Genomic DNA, 15,153 nt, shown 5'->3' with positions numbered 1-15,153 from the left:
ACAACATGATGCTGACACTCCTGTGCTTCACGGTTGGGATGGTGTTTTTCGGCTTGCAAGCCTCCCCCTTTTTCCTCCAAACATAACAATGGTCATGAAGGCCAAACAGTTCTATTTTTGTTTCATCAGACCAGAGGACATTTCTCCAAAAAGTACAATCTTTGTCCCCATGTGCAGTTGCAAACCGTAGTCTGGCTTTTTATTGGCGGTTTTGGAGCAGTGGCTTCTTCCTTGCTGAGCGGCCTTTCAGGTTATGTCGCTATAGGACTTGTTTTACTGTGGATATCGATACTTTTGAACCTGTTAAATCCAGCATCTTCAGAAGGTCCTTTGCTGTTGTTCTGGGATTGATTTGCACTTTCGATCCAAAGTACCTTCATCTCTAGGAGACAGAACGCGTCTCCTTCCTGAGCGGTATGATCGCTGTGTGGTCCCATGGTGTTTAACTTGCGTACTATTGTTTGTACAGATGAATGTGGTACCTTCAGGCGTTTGGAAATTGCTTCCAAGGATGAACCAGACTTGTGGAGGTCTACACTTTTTTTTCTGAGGTCTTGGCTGATTTCTTTGGATTTTCCCATGATGTCAAGCAAAGAGGCACTGAGTTTGAAGGTAGGCCTTGAAATACATCCACAGGTACGTCTCCCAATGTCAATTAGATTATCAGACGCTTCTAAAGCCATGACATCATTTTCTGGAATTTTCCAAGATGTTTAAAGCACAGTCAACCTAGTGTAGGTAAACTTCTGACCCACTGGAATTGTGATACAGTGAATTATAAGTGAAATAATCTGTCTGTAAACAATTGTTGGAAAAATAATTGTGTCATGCTCAAAGTAGATGTCCTAACTGACTTTCCAAAACTATAGTTTATTTAACAAGAAATTTGTGGAGTGGTAGAAAAACTAGTTTTAATGACTCCTACCTAAGTGTATGTAAACTTCCGACTTCAATTGTACATATAACTAGGAATACAGTGACTAGGCAAGAGGATAGATAATAAACAGTAGCAGCAGCGTATGTGAGGAGTCAAAAAAGTTAGTGCAAATAGGGTCAATGCAGATACTCCAAGAAGCTATTTGGTTAACTATTTAACTAACTATTTAGCAGTCTTATGGCTTGAGGGTAGAAGCTGTTTAAGGTCCTGTTGGTTCCAGACTTGGTGCATCGGTACAGCTTGCTGTGCGGCAGCAGAGAGTACAGTCTATGACTTGGGTGGCTGGAGTCTTAGACACATTTTCCTCTGACAGCACCTGGTATAGAGGTCCTGGGAGTGTTGTAATCACAATGGACAAACATATGATGCCCCTAGCAATTGCTATTCTCAGTTTTTAGAGAAACCTCTAGGTATGAACATCCAATATTTTCCTCAGTCCTTATAAAGGTACACAGTTTGTTGGGGGCTGAAGATAGTGAGATGGGGAGATGACTGAGATGGGGAGAAGCTTAACACTGTCACCTAGTGGTCATTGGGATGCATGACCACTATACAGATTTTATTAGACATATCATTACATGAATAACTTGGTTTATTGTACTGTACATTATCCCACAACAGAACCTCCATTTTTATGTATGTATTTTCTATTCGACTGTAAGTTCTTCCCTTCATTTATTGGTTGTAAACGTTTAGACCAGAGAGCTCTCAGGTTTCTCACTAGATTAAAATGTCATGAAGAGAAGCTTCCCTTCACATGGATGATCATCAAAGGGGATTTGAGAGGTAACTGCTAAGAGTGGAACAAAAACATGCAATTTCATCCCTCTGAAAATTGTTCAGTGTATGTGTATTGATGTGAGAAGAGAAAGAGTCATATACTGTGTGTGTGTGTATGTGTGAGTGAGAGAGAGAGAGAGCGAGCTAGAGAGAAAGAGAGAAGGTGGTGGGTAGGGACCATGGTAGGGACATATGCAGGAACGTTTGAGATTATTTATGTTCAGAAATGATCCAACCCCCTATTTTCATTATGTTTTTTTATGCAAATGTTTTACATACCTTACTCTCCGATAACACAGGTGTCTGCCTTACTGTATATCCCATACGTGCGCAAAAACTCATACTAGTGAGCGTGCATATTTACACTGAGGGCAGGATGAAAATATGACAGCTGACGTCAGTGTCAACAGCGCTAATGAGAATGACTGAGGTCGAAGCTTGGGAAGGCAGAAAAACATGGGTCATGACTCCTGTCGATCACGTGGACTAGTTATTCAAATTGGGAAAGATATGCAACATTTCTAACGGCTTTTACTTTTGTTATCGTACCGTTCAAACGGGGGTTCTACTAAAACAAAATAATTTGCACCACTTGTTATCTCACAAATTGAGATTAGAGATGTTGCCAAGCCATAGAGTACCACAGCATGAGTCATCATTTTTCAATATTTTTTTAGTTAACTAGGCAAGTCAGTTAAGAACAAATTCTTATTTGCAATGACGGCCTACCGGGGAACACTGCCTTGTTCAGGGGCAAAATGACACATTTTTACCTAGGGGATTTGATCCAGAAACCTTTTGGTTACTGGCCCAACACTCTAACCACTAGGCTACCTGCCACCCAAAATAATGCTCATGAATAATATTACTGAGTATTTTGGTAATAATATTTTGGTAATAATACTCATAATACCTAGTGGTCAAACAGGGAAATGGTTCCAATCATTTTCCCATAGGGGATTTTAGAAACACTTAAAATAAGGGCTGTGTTTTGTGTAGACTTACCCTGGCATGATGTTTTGATAACCGTGTGAATCTCTCTATGACAAGGTGACTTTTATCAATATATTCACCTGCATTTACAACCCAAAAATGAAAAGCTGATTAGCTGCTAATGTGGCTATCATAAAGGACTACAAATGCCATGATAATCGGGACGAGACTGCTGAATCAAGGCAAAGGTTAGAATCTCTGGATTAATAATCTAATGTTAGCTAAATGTAGTAATGAATAAATTGGCAACATTTCTTCAAATGGACAATTCTGTAAACTGTCTTGTTCAAGTTTTACATTTACACAATACCTGTTAGCAAAGGTGTCAGCTAGAGATGATGTGCAGGAGCTTGCAGGGATTTGTAGTTTTGCATGTCTACTTTGATATCAATTAGCATTTTCGAATCTGAGAGTAAATAGAGCTGAATATATTGATAAAAGTAATCTTGTCCAACGTCATGCCAAGGTAAGCCTACACGAAACACAGACATTATTTTAAGTGTTTCTGAAATATTTTATGGGAAAAATTAATGATGGAAAAACGATTGGAACCATTTCCTTGTTTGACTGCTAGGTTTTATGGGTATTATGACAACACCGCCGTGGGACTCTATTGAGGTCCAGGTGACGTCTGAACGCTCCGCCCATCGAGTAGAAGAGGATGCTGGAGTGATAAAGCATCATGCATCTAATCTCCTTTGAGAATTACGCTGAACTGTTTTCTGATGGACGTTTGAATTATTTGACGGCACGAACACGTGGATATGTATGACTGTTGCTTCCGAACATCATTCGACGTTATCATTACATTGTATCGGTGTTGACACGATAATGCTGTAGTTTGCGTTTATCATGACTAAAGTGCAACTAACCTCGTCCCCAGGCTATTGCGCGCTATTGCGCATATAAAGCGGAAGTGTCTGGGGACGAGATTATAGCGAAACCTGGGGTTATTTCCAAGGTTCTTTACATTGGACATATTACAATAATTGAATTGTAACCACATTTCAACGTCAAGACTCAAGATAATGTTTTCTTGAACAAGAATAGTTTAGAAGGCTTTAGTGAGAAAATGCGGTATAATTCTCTTTCTGCCATTTTTTGTTGTTGCGTTTTCCACTTATTGTTCACATTCTAAAGAAAACTGTGCTTACATAGAGAAACAAACTTGGCGATGGTGATACCAAGAGGATAACTTCAACTTCAGGACAGCCACTGCTTTCATCTGACACTTGCCTTCGTTGGACCGTGGACTCTAGTAAACCTGACCGAATAACTTCATAATTCTGTTCTTCCAGGTAAGAGTCCATTTTACTTTAAAAAAAGTTTATCACTATACTAATTCAAAATGTACCATTTGTCTACTACTCTGTAGTACTTTTCTTTCTCCATGGTATTCTGAGCGCATGTCACCTGTGATAGGGAAAGAGTAGATACCGTGTATAAATATACACAATAACATGTCAATAACAGAAGTCATTACTCAGGGTAATCCTTTGAGTCCTTCTGTAGAAGAGTAAGCAATATAAAGTACAATACATGGATTACTTGTAAATTATTTTATGTAATATTTTCTAGAATGGGCATAGAATCAGTACTTGATTCATTGCAATGGCTCAAATGGTTGTTCTCTGTCTCTCATCACTGTTGTGTTTAGTCACTGGTAAATTTAAGCAATAAGCATGAGGGGTACAGGTATATGGCCAATATACCACGGCTAAGGGCTGTTGTAATGCACGCAACACAAAGTGCCTGGATACAGCCCTTAGCAGTGGTATATTGGCCATATATCATAAACCCCCTAGATGCCTTATTGCTCTTATAAACTGGTTGCTAATGTAATTAGAACAGTACAAATATGTTTTGTCATACTTGTGATATATACCACGACTTTCAGCTAATTAGCATTCATTGCTCGAACCACCCAGTTTATTATTAAGCAATAAGGCCTGAGGGGGTGTGGTATATGGCCACTATACCACGGCTAAGGGCTGTTCTTATGTATGATGCAACGCAGAGTGCCTGGATACAGCCCTTAGCCATGCATGGTATATTAGCCATATATCACAAACCCCAAAGGTGCCTTATTGCTATTATAAACTGGTTAACAACATAATTAGAGTAGTAAAAATAAATGTTTTGTCATACTCGTGGTATACAGTCTGATATGCCACAGCTGTCAGCCAATCAGCATTCAGGGCTCGAACCACCCAGTTTATAATGAGAGGTAGTCTTCTGGGTCGTGCCATGACTCATAACTCATGTCAACCTTGTGTGCTCTCTCATCCATCCAGAGGTGGGCCATTCTAAATTAAAAATAATTCTACCTATAGGCTAAATGTAAAGACCAGATTAAATGAAGAATAGTCCAGTGGGTGAGAATATTATCAAGTGCTTGTCAAATTGTGAATGAGAGACTGATAAAATGGCGCCGGAGAAGAAGGCAGACGTTTTACGTGTCCCCAACCGATTGTGTTTTTTTGTTTGTTTATTTGCGATGTTTGTAACTTATTTTTTTACATTTTTTACTTATTTTGTACATAATGTTGCCGCTACCTTCTCTTCTGACCGAAAATAACTAATGGACATCAGGACTGCGATTACTCACCACGGACTGCCAGAATCCTATTTTCCCTTTAACGAGTCTGACGAGCCCGACACAAATTATATACTACTTTCTCGGCAACAGGCCCAGAGGGCAGGCTGCCTTCTGAGAATTCGTAGGTGATCGAATAAACCCCCACTTTCTTCCATTCTGCTGGCAAACGTGCAATCTTTGGAGAATAAAATCGATGACCTATGTGGAAGATTAAACCACCAACGGGACATTCAAAACTGTAATATCTTATGCTTCACGGAATCGTGGCTGAATGACGACGCTATCAACATACAGCTGGCTGGTTATACGCTGTACCGGCAGGATAGAACAGCGGCGTCTGGTAAGACAAGAGGCGGAAGACTATGTATTTTTGTAAATAACAGCTGGTGCACGATATCTAAGGAAGTCTCGAGCTATTGCTCGCCTGAGGTAGAGTATCTCATGATAAACTGTAGACCACGCTATCTACTTAGAGAGTTTTCATCTGTATTTTTCATAGCTGTTTACATACCACCACAGTCAGAGGCTGGCACTAAGACAACATTGAATGATCTGTATTCCGCCATAAGCAAACAAGAAAACGCTCACCCAGAGGCGGCGCTCCTAGTAGCTGGGAACTTTAATGCAGGGAAACTTAAATCCGTTTGACCAAATTTCTATCAGCATGTTAAATGTGCAACCAGAGGGAGAAAAAAATTCTGGACCACCTTTACTCCCCACACAGAGACACATACAAAGCTCTCCCTTGCCCTCCATTTGACAAATCTGACCCTAATTCTATCCTCCTGATTCCTGCTTACAAACAAAAATTAAAGCAGGAAGCACCAGTGACTAGATCTATAAAAAAGTGGTCAGATGAAGCAGATGCTAAGCTACAGGACTGTTTTGAGTACACCACATCAGTCATTGTCTTCATCAATAAGTGCATCGATGATGTTGTCCCCACAGTGACCATACGTACATACCCCAACCAGAAGCCATGGATTACAGGCAACATCCACACTGAGTTAAAGGCTAAAGCTGCAGCTTTCAAGGAGCAGGACTCTAACCCGGAATCTTATAAGAAATCCCACTATGCCCTCCGACGAACCATCAAACAGGCAAAGTGTCAATAAAGGACTAAGATCGAATCGTACTACACCAACTCTGACGCTCATCGGATGTGGCAGGGCTTGCAAACCATGACAGACTATGAGGGGAAGCACAGCCGAGAGCTGCCCAGTGACACAAGCCTACCAGACGAGCTAAACTACTATGCTCGCTTCGAGGCAAATGGCACTGACACATGCATGAGAGCACCAGCTGTTCCGGAAGACTGTGCGATCACGCTCTCCGCAGCCAATGTGAGTAAGACCTTTAAAGAGGTCAGCATTCACAAGGATGCAGGGCCAGGCGGATTACCAGGACGTGTACTGCGAGCATGTGCTGACCAACTGGCAAGTGTCTTCACTGACATGTGCTCAGTTCCCTCCTGTGCTCCCTGTTCACTCACGACTGCATGCCCAGACACGACTCCAACACAATCATTAAGTTTGCCGATGACACAACAGTGGTAGTCCTGATCACAGACAACGATGAGACAGCCTATAGGGAGGAGGTCAGAGACTTGACCGTGTGGTGCCAGGACAACAACCTCTCCCTCAATGTGATCAAGACATAGGAGATGATTGTGGACTACAGGACGGGGCTGCATTGGAGCAGGTTGAGAGCTTTAAGTTCCTTGGTGTCCACATCACCAACAAACTAACATGGTCCCAGTAAACCAAGACAGTCATGAAGAGGGCACGACAAAACCTATTTCCCCTCAGGAGACTGAAAAGATTTGGCATGGGTCCTCAGATCCTTTTCAGGATCTATAGCTGCACCATCAAGAGCATCCTGACTTGTTGCATCACTGCCTGGTATGGCAACTGCTCGGCCTCCGACCGCAAGGCACTACAGAGGATAGTGCGAACGGCTCAGTACATCACTAGGGCCAAGCTTCCTGCCATCCAGGACCTCTATACCAGGCGGTGTCAGAGGAAGGCCCTGAAAATTGTCAAAGCCTCCAGCCACCCTAGTCATAGACTGTTCTCTCTGTTACCGCACGGCAAGCAGTACCGGAGCGTCAAGTCTAGGTCAATAGGCTTCTAAACAGCTTCTACCCCCCCCAAGCCATAAGACTCCTGAACACCTAATCAAATGCCTACCCAGACTATTTGCATTGCCCCCCCCTCTCGTTAACACCGCTGCTACGCTCTGTTGTTATTATCAATGCATAGTCACTTTAATAACTCTACCTACGTGTACATGTTACCTCAACTAACCGGTGCCCCCGCACATTGACTCTGTACCGGTACCCCCCTGTATATAGTCTCGCTATTGTTATTTTACTGCTGCACTTTTATTTACTTGTTACTTTTATTTCTTATTCTTATCTGTATTTTTTAAACTGCACTGTTGGTTATGGGCTCGTAAGTAAGCATTTCACTGTAAAGTCTACACCTGTTGTATTCGGCGCATGTGACTAATACAATTTGATTTGATGAAGTGTGTGCAGCGGTGGTGGTCGGTGCCTTTTAAGATGATTTTTTTTTATGAGCATGGCCTTATTTCTATCACAGTGTATTGGATGACTGTCGTTCATATTCCATTCACCCCTCTCAATGTAACATCAATAGGTTTAGGCTACTACATGATCCTCAAATTTTCCCTGTACCCATCATGAGGTTGCTACAACCTAGCCTATTAATTAAAGTTTACAATTTAGGTGCAAAGGTCAAGAGAATTTTGAGTAATCAAGGTGACAGACAGTGACACGTTCAATACTGCCTTGCACACGCTTGCCTGCATCTAGCTGATCTAGGACGTAATCAATAGTCTAGTTGCAAATGAGAGTTTCTATTGGACAAATTCAGGTATGTTTATCCCTTTTTCATTCTGGTTGCTTCCGTTTAAGAAACGTTTTTCGTTGATCACACGTAAACAGTTCACTTTCATAGCAGCCACATAAAAACAGCACAATCACTTTCCTCATTGTGTAGATAGGAATTATATAAACATTCTCCTCCTTTCACCTTTTCCCTTCGCATGTGGACTTCAGTGCACAACAAATCCGCTATCTGTGACCAGGCGAAAAAAAACTTTCCAAGCCAAACCTTCATATCATAACCGCTAAGAGCTACACACAGTCTACATAGTTGTCACATCATAGTCAACTAGAACTACTAGAACTAACGCATTAGTAAACCTGCTACAATCATGCAGTACAGTGTACAGTAAGAAAACAGTTTATCAGTTACACCTGCGGGCCCCTTTGGCAATACATTTATAAAACCAAAAGCTTACCTTGACTTGGAAGAGTTCCAGTGTTGGATAGCCATAGCCAGCTAGCTAACGTAGCATTACTCTCTGTTTGAGTTGGGTGTTTGAGTAGGCTAAACTTGCTAGCTGCATAAGCAATTTAGCAGTTACACTGGTGGGCCCCAATGGCAATACATTTATAAAACCAAAAGCTTACCTTGACTTGGAAGAGTTCCAGTGTTGGATAGCCACAGCCAGCTAGCTAACATAGCATCCCTCTCTGTTTGAGCTGGGTGTTTGAGTAGACTAAACTAGCTAACTGAATTGGCTAGCTAAGTGAAAGTACAAATAAATAAAAATAATACATCCAAATATAGCTCTCTCTCTTGCTTCTCCTTAATTTAGGAAGAAGTCAATTTGTTCATAACTGTTTAATTACTGTATTTCTCTCTTTTTAAATGAACAACTCACCACAGTTTATGCACTGCAGTGCTAGCCATCTGTAGTTTATGGTTTAAGACCTAGATCCATTCTCTGATCCTTTGATTGGATGGACGACATGTCAATTCATGCTGCAAGAGCTCTGATAGGTTGGAGAATGTCCTCCAGAAGTTGACATAATTACTGTGTAAGTCTATGGAAGGGGTTGAGAACCATGACCCTCCTAGATTTTGTATAGAAGTCAATGTACCCAGAGGAGGACAGAAGCTAGCTGTCATCCAACTACACCATGGTGCTGCCCTACAGAGTGCTACTGAGGTTACTGCAGACCTTCATTGCAAAACAGTGTGTTTTAATAAATTATTTGATTACTTGGAATATATTTAGTATAGTTTTATCTAAAAATAATAACTTTTTTAATGTTTCGCTTTTTATTTTTTTATGAATTCCACTAAGAAGTCCTCCCCTTCCTCCTCCGAGGAGCCTCCACTGGTGTTTAGGCTGCACAAGAAACAGAGCAGAGCTCATGTCTTTCATGCAACTTTTTTAAAATCATCACTAGTCGCATTATGCAGCCAGTGGGTTAACTGCCTTGTTCAGGGCGGAACAACAGATTTTTACCTTGTCAGCTAAGGGATTCGATCTAGCAACCTTTTGGTTACTGGCACAACGCTCCCTAACGCCGCCCCAAGTTGCATAAATAACTCTAAATTTAGTATATAGCAGCATCTGTTTCTCTGTTAACTGCTCAACACAGAATAGCCGCATGTGCGCATTCCCTCAAATCGTTTGTAGAAAATATACTTTCAATTTTTTTCAGCTATGTTCAATTGTATTATTCATACTATAAAATAATATAAAATAATGCCACAGAATTCTAAGCAAATCTTCTCTGCTAAATGAACTAGTGTAGCCCACAGCCATATGGCATAGCCAGATCAGGGCCTAACATAAGGACAACTCAAAATATGCTATTCTGTTCTTTTGAAGTAGGCTACATTTTCTTCATATCATGTTTCTTTAGACCTAAAATAAATCATGGATTTATTTTGATGGTGTAGGCTATATTAAATAGATTTTTTGTTGTTGACTTTTTAAAATGTAGGTGTTCCAACGGTGTGCTTCTGTGACTTGTAGGCTATGCGTGGAAGCCAGGAGATGCTAAACGTGTTTATGTTAATTAACGATCAATTACCGTGAGACCGGTAGTTATTTGCATGACAATCTCCGGCTGACAAAATGTCATGACCGCTACAGCCCTAGTGGTGGAAAAACTATTCTGGGGCCAATAGTTGTTCCTGATCTGGTAACCTAACCAGGTAAAACTCTGGATCTTATATGGTATGACATTATTCATCTGTTGTAAAAAGATTTAATATGGGCTATGATGGGACCAAAGTTTTTAGAATGAGGTCACATGGTTTAGAAAAACTCTTCAACTTGGGGAATATAAAAACCCTGTCAAACTGCAGCAGCCTTGTACTTGTTCATATGAATTATATTTTAAAGAACAGGGTTTTCTATATGTAACAGTGTAGGTTCCGTCCCTCTCTTCGCCCCAACCTGGGCTCGAACCAGGGACCCTAGCACACATCAACAACTGACACCCACGAAGCATCGTTACCCATCGCGCCACAAAAGCCACGGCCCTTGCAACGCAAGGGGAAACCCTACTTCAAGTCTCAGAGCGAGTGATGTCACTGATTGAAATGCTATTAGCGTGCACCACCGCTAACTAACTAACCATTTCACATCGGTTACACTCACCCCCCTTTTGACCTCCTCCTTTTCCGCAGCAACCAATGATCCGGGTCAACAGCATCAATGTAACAGTGTAGGTTCCGTCCCTCTCTTCGCCCCAACCTGGGCTCGAACCAGGGACCCTTGCACACATCAACAACTGACACCCACGAAGCATCGTTACCCATCGCGCCACAAAAGCCACGGCCCTTGCAAAGCAAGGGGAAACCCTACTTCAAGTCTCAGAGCGAGTGATGTCACTGATTGAAATGCTATTAGCGTGCACCACCGCTAACTAACTAGCCATTTCACATCGGTTACATATACACAGAGAAAACATCATGATTAGACAATAAAACTCACTGGGCTGAGCTTGCTTTATCCAGGTTTACATTGTGTAGTCCTCACCTATGCAACTGTAGGTCTAATAAAACAATTCCTCACAGTCTGTCAGCTATTGTGTTTCATTTTGGATTGAAAAAGTCTAGGTTGCCTAGTCAGCCCAAGATTGAATTTAAACCAAATGTGATCCCATTCACATTTTCTCACAATCAAATGGACTATAAATACACAATGTTACTGCTTCGTTTACCCTGGCCAGAGGGACAGGGCACATACTGTAGTAGGCTAGACTATGCAGCTGCTGTTGATAGTAGCCTATAGTTGATCAGACTGAAAAATAGTCTCATTTCCATTCAATACAGCATGTCAGATCTCTAGTGTTAGATGTATGGAGTTTTTGCTTGTGTCTGTCGGGAGTGATGTGTTATTACGCTTGCTAAATAAATACTGGAGGAAAGTGAAGAGCGCGCCTTGAGCTTTGCGCTCTGTGCCCGGCCTGCACAATCTGCGATTTCTGTGAATCTGATTGGCCACGACTTGCAAAGAGCCTGAAGCAACACTGATGTTAAGGACGGATAAATTGTGTGCGTGTTGACAAATCATGAGGCAAATCAGTCTAAAAACCCCCAACTATTTTAATATTTGCGTCAATATATTTTGTTAAACTAAATCAATAGTTGTGTGGCGCTGCCACACATAATTGAAAAATGCTGTGGCAAATGCCGCCTCCCCACACGTTTTCCGACGGCTCTGCATCTGTCAACCGAGCATCCTAAGGCCAATAGTACAAACGCTCTCTTTCCCTACTGCTCTCCAGCCATGCAGAAGACACACTGTTATAACCCTGGGGATGTTACTGTACCGTGAATGTTTATGTTATGCTTAGACATTTACGTAATAGTGGTATAAAATAACCATGGGAATTATGTAACTGTTCATTGACGTATTATTATTCATATTTTTGTTCACATTTGTACTAGAGGGCACTTAATGTGACGCTCCAGATCTTTTGTATAATTTCAGCCAGTAGTTATGGAAGTTGTGCTCGCAAGCCAAAACGGGTCCCAGTTTTTGTGTACTATGTCATCCATTTCATATGATCTGTTACGTCCTCAAAAAAACCTGTATATATACAGTTCCTTCGGAGAGTATTCAGACCCTTTTACTTTTTCCACATTTTGTTATGTTACAGCCTTAATCTAAAATTGATTAATAAAAACAATTCCTCAGCAATCAACACATACATACCCCCATCCTCCGAGACAGGATTATGTCGAGGCACAGATCTGGAGAAGGGTACAAAAACATTTCTGCAGCATTGAAGGTCCCCATGAACACAGTGGACTCCATCATTCTTAAATGGAAGAAGTTTGGAACCACCAAGACTCTTTCTAGAGCTGGCCGCCTGGGCAAACTGAGCAATCGGGGGAGAAGGGCCTTGGTCAGGGAGGTGACCAAGAACCCGATGGTCACTCTGACAGAGCTCTAGAGTTCTTCTGTGGAGATGGGAGAACCTTGCAGAAGGACAACCATCTCTGCAGCACCACCAATCAGGCCTTTATGGTAGTGGCCACAAAGGTACCTAAAGACTCTCAGACCATGAGAAACCAGATTCTCTGGTCTGATGAAACAAAGATTGAACTGTTTGACCTGAATGCCAAGTGTCACATCTGGAGGAAACCTGGCACCATCCCTACGGTAAAGCATGGTGGTGGCAGCTTTATGCTGTGGGGATGTTTTTCAGCGGCAGGGACTGGGAGACTAGTCAGGATCGAGAGATAGATTAATGGAGCAAAGTACAGAGAGATCCTTTATGAAAACCTGCTCCAGAGCACTCAGGACCTCAGACTGGGGCGAAGGTTCACCTTCCAAAAGGACAACGACCCTAAGCACACTGCCAAGACAACGTAGGAGTGACTGTGCAGCAACGCTCCCCATCCAACCTGACAGAGGTTGAGAGGATCTGCAGAGAAGAATGGGAGAAACTCCCCAAATACAGGTGTGCCAAGCTTGTAGCGTCATAACAAAGAAGACTCAATGTTTTAAACGCTGCCAAAAGTGCTTCAACAAAGTACTGAGTTAAGGGTCTGAATACTTATGTAGGTGTGATATTCCAGTTTTTTATTTTTAATAAATTAGCAAAAATTTCTAAAAACCTGTTTTTGCTTTGTCATAGTGGGGTATTGTGTGTAGATCGAGGGATTTTTTATTTATTTAATCAATGTTAGAATGAGGCTGTAACGTAAACTTTCCGAAGGCACTGTGTGTGTGTGTGTGTGTGTGTGTGTGTGTGTGTGTGTGTGTGTGTGTGTGTGTGTGTGTGTGTGTTAGCAATTCGTCTGATATGTTATGAATCTAATTCGTACAATATGTTACAAATTTGTTGTGCTTAACCTCTCTTGGGTAGGGGGCAGTATTTTCACGTCCGGATAAAAAAACGTACCCGATTTAATCTGGTTATTACTCCTGCCCAGAAACTAGAATATGCATATAATTGTTTGATTTGGATAGAAAAACACGCTAAAGTTTCTAAAACTGTTTGAATGGTGTCTGTGAGTATAACATAACTCATATGGCAGGCCAAAACCTGAGAAGATTCTATACAGGAAGTGCCCTCTGACCATTTCTTGGCCTTCTATAGCCTCTTTATCGAAAACAGAGGATCTCTGCTGTAACGTGACATTTTCTAAGGCTCCCATAGGCTCTCAGAAGGCGCCAGAATGGGGAATGATGACTCTGCAGTCCCTGGGCGGAAAACAGTAGCGCATTTGGTTAGTGGTCGATCCGAGAACAATGACATGGGTGCGCGCGTGTACGTGAAGACACCATTTTCTTATTTCAGTCTTTGAACGAAAACAACATCTCCTGGTCGGAATATTATCGCTATTTTATGAGAAAAATCGCATAAAAATGGATTTTAACCTCTCTGGCTTACGTAACAGCCAGTTGAAGCCTGTGGCGCGATTTTCAAAACCTTAAAAATCCTATTACTTCAATTTCTCAAACATATGACTATTTTACAGCTATTTAAAGACAAGACTCTCGTTAATCTAACCACACTGTCCAATTTCAAAAAGGCTTCACAACGAAAGCAAAACATTAGATTATGTCAGCAGAGCACCAAGCCAGAAATAATCAGACACCCATTTTTCAAGCTAGCATATAATGTCACAAAAACCCAGAAGACAGCTAAATGCAGCACTAACCTTTGATGATCTTCATCAGATGACAACCCTAGGACATTATGTTATACAATACATGCATGTTTTGTTCAATCAAGTTCATATTTATATCAAAAACCAGCTTTTTACATTAGCATGTGACGTTCAGAACTAGCATACCCCCCGCAAACTTCCGGGGAATTCGCTAACATTTTACTAAATTACTCACGATAAACGTTCACAAAAAGCATAACAATTATTTTAAGAATTATAGATACAGACCTCCTCTATGCACTCGATATATCCGATTTTAAAATAGCTTTTTGGTGAAAGCACATTTTGCAATATTCTAAGTACATAGCCCAGGCATCACGGACTAGCTATTTAGACACCCGGCAAGTTTAGCACTCACCATAATCATATTTACTATTATAAAAGTTTGATTACCTTTTGTTGTCTTCGTCAGAATGCACTCCCAGGACTGCTACTTCAATAACAAATGTTGGTTTGGTCCAAAATAATCCATCGTTATATCCGAATAGCGGCGTTTTGTTCGTGCGTTCCAGACACTATCCGAAATGGTAAAGAAGGGTCGCGCGCATGGCGCAATTCGTGACAAAAAAAATCTAAATATTCCATTACCGTACTTCGAAGCATGTCAACCGCTGTTTAAAATCAATTTTTATGCCATTTTTCTCGTAGAAAAGCAATAATATTCCGACCGGGTATCTCCTTTTCGGCAAACAGAGGAAAAAATCACAAAGACGGGGGCGGCCAGGTCACGCGCCTAAGCCCAGAGTCCCTTGATCGGCCACTTGAGAAAGGCGATAATGTGTTTCAGCCTGGGGCTGGGATGACGACATTCAGGTTTTTCCCGG

The 15,153-nt window shown here is 41.5% G+C and overlaps 1 protein-coding gene across 7 annotated transcripts in view; it reads left to right on the top strand.

Annotated features, from left to right (window-relative positions):
- The first annotated feature begins 3,347 nt into the window (after nt 1–3,347).
- Nucleotides 3,348–15,153, top strand: part of ccser2a (coiled-coil serine-rich protein 2a) — a 76,446-nt gene continuing 64,640 nt past the window's right edge. For 4 of the 7 annotated variants that reach the window (XM_082964798.1, XM_082964802.1, XM_082964801.1 and 1 more), the window contains exon 1: nt 3,350–4,008. The gene's annotated coding sequence lies outside the window, so the exon portion shown is untranslated. Of the gene's footprint in view, nt 4,009–15,153 lie in introns of all 7 variants that reach the window. The other 3 variants (XM_045700876.2, XM_082964797.1, XM_082964800.1) reach the window with 2 other exon arrangements.

Source organism: Salmo salar, chromosome 18, assembly GCF_965601325.2.
Source record: "Salmo salar chromosome 18, fSalSal1, whole genome shotgun sequence".
NCBI classification, from domain to species: Eukaryota; Metazoa; Chordata; class Actinopteri; order Salmoniformes; family Salmonidae; genus Salmo; species Salmo salar.
Note: the sequence above shows the minus strand (reverse complement) of the source record. Positions and strands in the feature narration are given on the sequence as shown.